The sequence below is a fragment of the Mesoplodon mirus genome, assembly GCF_964341445.2.
Source record: "Mesoplodon mirus genome assembly, chromosome: 3".
NCBI classification, from domain to species: domain Eukaryota; kingdom Metazoa; phylum Chordata; class Mammalia; order Artiodactyla; family Ziphiidae; genus Mesoplodon; species Mesoplodon mirus.
The window spans coordinates 177,302,413-177,307,669 of NC_138978.1; the positions used below are offsets into that span (position 1 = coordinate 177,302,413).

The following is a 5,257-nucleotide window of genomic DNA, read 5'->3' on the forward strand; positions in this document are numbered from 1 at the left end:
CCCTGAGAGGCTGCCCGCTGTAAGTGGTCGCGAGCAGGTTAAGGGGCAAGGGCTGCGCTGTGCTCTTTTGCAAACGGCATGTCAGTTTCAGCCCCGAGTCTCATTCGCAATCTCACTGCCTCTTCAGGCTTCTGTGGGGCACACCGGTTGCTTTCCTTCTGCAGGATTTCGGGCAAAGTGTTGGGCTCCTACATCCCAGTCCTTCAGTTTGTCCACCTCAGAGGCTTCTCCAGGCTCTGGGGAAAATTGGGGAGGGGAACCCTTTTCTTAGAGAAATCTTCCTCACGAAAGAGTCAAGGGGCTGCACAGTTCTGTGGTTAGTGACCCTGGGGGAACCTAGAAGCTGCCCTTGGACAAGGGACTTGGGTGATGTCCAGGGATGTCTCTTTTGCTCACAGAGCGCTGGTCAGCCTCCCACTGAAGATGAGGCTGAAATGCATGCATCCTCGTGCAAGAAGCACGCTGACCTAAATTCACAATGAGGAGACATGGCCTCAGGTCTTTGCCAAAGAACAAATTGTGATAGTGAAGACCCACAGCCCTACTTTCTCCAAAGTAATAGGTGATTCCTTAGGTTGGTCCCCTTTGAAGGACTGACTCTAGAGCAAACAACTATTATTTGGGAACATAAAATGCTCAAAAATTATAATTAGTATTCTCAGAATGATTTTTAATTGAATATATAGTTGATTTCCAATATTGTGGTAGTTTCAGGTGTACAGCAAAGTGATTCAGTTATACATATATATATTTTTTTCCAGTTCTTTTCCATTATAGGTGATTACAAGGTATTGAATAGAGTTCCCTGTGCTATACAGTAGGTCCTTGTTGTTTATCTATTTTGTATATACTGGTGTGTATCTGTTAATCCCATACTCCTAATTTATCCCTCCCCCAGGCCTTAGGTTGCTTTTCGTTTTGTTTATGATTTCCTTTACTGTTCTAAAATAACATTTTTAGAGAAGTTTCTGAAGGTCCAGTGGTTAGGACTCTGCGCTTTCACTGCTGAGGGTGCCGGTTCAATCCCTGGTCAAGGAACTAAAATCCTGCAAGCCATGTGGTATAAGTAGAAAATAAATAAATAAAATAAAATAAAATATTTATTTAAAATAAGAAACAGCAACGGAAAGCCTAGGCTATAAAGTCATGAATATTTCTGAATGTGAAGCCACGGGCACTGACAATAAATATAAATAAACAAACAAATAAATGAATGAAATGAAATGAGAAATGTAGAGGTTCAACCAGGTCTGCATATAGAGAACAAAGACCACAGAGTGGGGATGGACAGGGCTGGAGGATGAAATTTTATTAAAAGAAAAAAGAAGAGGAAGAGATTTCCTAAAGTTAACTTCAGATGAGAAGGGCTCACAGATCTTGGAGTAAAGAAGGCATTCCTTTCTTTTTTTTTTTTTTTAATTGAAGTATAGTTGATTTACAGTGTTGTGTTAGTTTCAGGTGTACAGCAAAGTGATTCAGTTACACATATACATATATATATATATATATTCTTTTCATATTCTTTTCTATTATGGTTTATCACAGGATATTGAATATAGTTCCCTGTGCTATACAGTAGGACCTTGTTGTTTATCCATTCTATATATAATAGTTTGCATCTGCTAATCTTAAACTCCCAGTCCGACCCTCTCCCATACCCCCTCCCCCTTGGCAACCACAAGTCTGGTCTCTATGTCTGTGAGTCTGTTTCATAGATAAGTTCATTTGTGTCATATTTTAGATTCCACATATAAGTGATATCATATGGTATTTGTCCTTCTCTTTCTGACTTACTTCGCTTAGAATGAGTGGCCCAGGGTTTATTTTGGACCCATAGCTTTTTTTTTTTTTGGCTCTACAATAAAGAATATTTACATAATAATGGTAACATAAATGTCACTTACTTGTTTTCAGCATTTAAAATCAACTTATAAACAAGGGACTAAACAGAATGTTAAGGTTACCAATCTTGACATTGCAAATGTCAAGGTGTAGCTAGTACAGGGCTGGGAGACCAGTTTGGGTGAGGAGGTGCAAGACATGGTCACTTCATAGTCTAGTTTTACATGATGCAAAAATAAGACACTGTCTGCAGCTCAGGGAGCAAGAAATAGAGGTTTTCGTATATTGTTTAAATTTGCAAAAGTGATGAAAATAGGGCTTCCCTGGTGGCGCAGTGGTTGCGAGTCTGCCTGCTAATGCAGGGGACACGGGTTCGAGCCCTGGTCTGGGAAGATCCCACATGCCGCGGAGCAGCTAGGCCCGTGTGCCACAACTACTGAGCCTGCGCGTCTGGAGCCTGTGCTCCACAACGAGAGAGGCCGAGATAATGAGAGGCCTGCGCACTGCAATGAAGAGTGGGCCCTGCTCGCTGCAGCTAGAGAAAGCCCTCACACAGAAACGAAGACCCAACACAGCCAAAAATAAATAAATAAATAAATAAATTTTTTTAAAGAAGTGATGAAAATAACTAAAATTACCAATGCACTTATTAAAAATTTGAGAGGAGGATGGAATCCAGAATGAGGGGGGAAAAGAGCTAAATCCTTGTTTTTCGTAGCAGGGAGTCAACAGATACCTCTAAGGTAAGAAATCAAGCATACTTTTTATGGTTCTGGAGGTAAACTGTCAGAAGTGACGTTTGAAGAGTGGGGAAGGATGGAGTGGGAGACTATTACTTTTCATTATAAATCTTTCTTTGCTATGTGATTTAGTACCATAGATACGTCTTTGAACGAACACACACACACACACACACACACACACACACACACGGCTCTTCAAAAAACTCATCGGCTCCCACCAGGAAACTCTCAGAGCTCCAAGAGCAAGCAGCAGGCCAAATGCTCAAAGGACAGCTTAGAGCTGCATTGCAGAGGAAGCAAAAAGTGTTTCCAGGAGGTGTCGGGGCTGCTTGGTGGCTGGAGTGTCACATTCCCTAATGAACATGCAGGAAGCGGGTAAAACACGCCAGTAGCTTCTCACCAGAGTGGATGGCAAAATCTCGTTTCCTTTCCATGACAGCTACAGTGCTGAGCTATTAACAAAATGCTGAAGTAGCTGGGAAAAGGGTCTGGCTCAGCAGGACAGAGCTGATCCTAGGGGTTCCCAAATGACTCCACACTCATTATTATGTATCTTGTTTACTCAGGCCACCTTGCCAATTACCCGTCAGAATGTGCAAATGCTTCCTCCCTGCTTTATCAGGTATGAGAGGTAGAGAATCAGGTAGAGAATAGGATAATGATATCGTACCATAATAATGATTATGATAGTAAATATCAATTAATGATGTCAAATATCAATACCACCGCCCTCCATTAACACCCTCCCCTGGACTGGTTAGAACTCTGGCTCCACTAGGATGAACTTAGTACTGACAGCCTAGAAAATATGATCTGATCCAGGCCTTAAAGTATTTTCCATCTACAACAGGTGATCCTAAGGAAAAGGCCAAGGGAGTCCGCCTGTGCCCCTCGGCCTCGCCACCCGTCTCTGACTGTCCCCGCTCATCCGCCTGTGCCCAGTCAAGCCAGGCGGCGGGCACGAGTAGGCCTAACAAAAGCCCCTGATCCTCCTCAAGCCCCTCTGAGGGAACCCTGGCTGCCGCCATCCTGAGGCTGCAAATCCTGAGACTCCAAACTCAACCACCTCCAGAGAGGCCAGCACCCAGCCTTCATCAACTATGACCAGCCAAGGCTATGTTTTACCAGAAGGCGAAATCATGCCAAATACCTTTTTTTTTTTTGGTGGTGGAATTGATGTTAGGATGGATGAAACCGAAATTGTAAGTTTCTTTGCTAGATATGGTTCAGTAAAAGAAGTGAAGATAATCACGGACTGAACTGGTGTGTCCAAAGGCTATGGATTTGTTTCATTTTATAATGACATGGATGTGCAGAAGAGAGTAGAATCACAGATAAGTTTCCATGGTAAAAAGCTGAAACTGGGCCCTGCAATCAGGAAACAAAATTTAAGTGCTTATCATGGACAGCCACATCCTTTGGTTTTTAATCCTCCTCCTCTACCACAGTTTCAGTGTAATCCAAACACTGGAGTAATCCCAACACTGAAACTTACATGCAGCCTCCAACCACGATGAATCAGTATGTTCAGGCTTATCCTCCTTAATCCAAATTCACCAGTTCAGGTTATGACTGGATATCAGCTGTGGGTTTATAATTATCAGATGCCACCTCAGTGGCCTCCTGGGGAACAAAGGAGTTACGTTATTCCTCTGGATTATACAGCTGTTAACTACCACTGTAATGAAGCCGACCCAGGAGCTGAAGTTTTGCCAAGTGAATGCTCAATTCATGAAGCTACTCCATCCTCTGGAAATGGCCCATCAAAGAAATCTGTGGGCTGAAGCATACAGACGGTGGAATCGTGTCTATTTAATCCAGAGAACAGACTGAGAAACTCCCTTGTTACTCAAGATGACTACTTCAAGGATAAGAGTTCATCACTTTAGCAGAAGCTGAGCAGTGCTTAAGTCTGTTTGATCTTCTCTGCTGACTTTCTAGTCTAGGAAGTTGCAGGTTTTGAATAGTAAGAAGAGAGACTGAAAGTTTTTCAACTATTATAGAAATTTAAGTCTGAATTTTGATAAATCACACTCAGACTTTTCTATACAAGTTATATTAGATTGCCTAGTTTTATTTTACAGTGAAACTGTTTTTCATTAGACATTTACCTAGAAACTGATTCTGTGTTCAATATATAGTTAAAAGTAAAAAAATAATTGAGACTGAAAGGAATAACTTTAAGATTTATCTGTAAGGATTTTTAAAACTGACATTTGAAGAGTTTAAAAGCAAATGCTGATTTTCAAAAAAATTTGTTTTAGAAAACCTATTTTGAAAGGTCAGCATTTTGATAGTTTAAATACATGCAATTCACTTCTGCAACAAGTACCTGTGAACAGTACAATATCTATGATGTTGTGCTTTTATGATTTGTCCAGAAATTTACCACAAAAGCAGAGTTTTTAAAACTGCATTTTTAGTCCGTGGAACTCCGTGTGTAGTTAGCTTTATTGACGTTTTCCTTATCTAAACCCAGTAAAACAGATTCCAAACAAACAGTCCAATCAGTGGGTCTTACATTTATTAGTTCAAAATATTTTATTTTATCTAGAATCCACACATAGAGATATCCGATTGGGATGGTAATGAGGATAATTAAATTCTGGGCCTAATTTTTTTTAAAGACTCCAAAACAAACTAAACTTTATTAAGTACATAAGCTTCTCGAT

The 5,257-nt window shown here is 40.9% G+C and overlaps 1 pseudogene across 1 annotated transcript; it reads left to right on the forward strand.

The window, feature by feature from the left end:
* The first annotated feature begins 3,550 nt into the window (after positions 1–3,550).
* LOC309801098 (deleted in azoospermia-like) lies at positions 3,551–4,484 on the forward strand (annotated as a pseudogene). The gene has a single exon. The product of its transcript is annotated as a deleted in azoospermia-like (transcript).
* Positions 4,485–5,257: the final 773 nt, after the last annotated feature.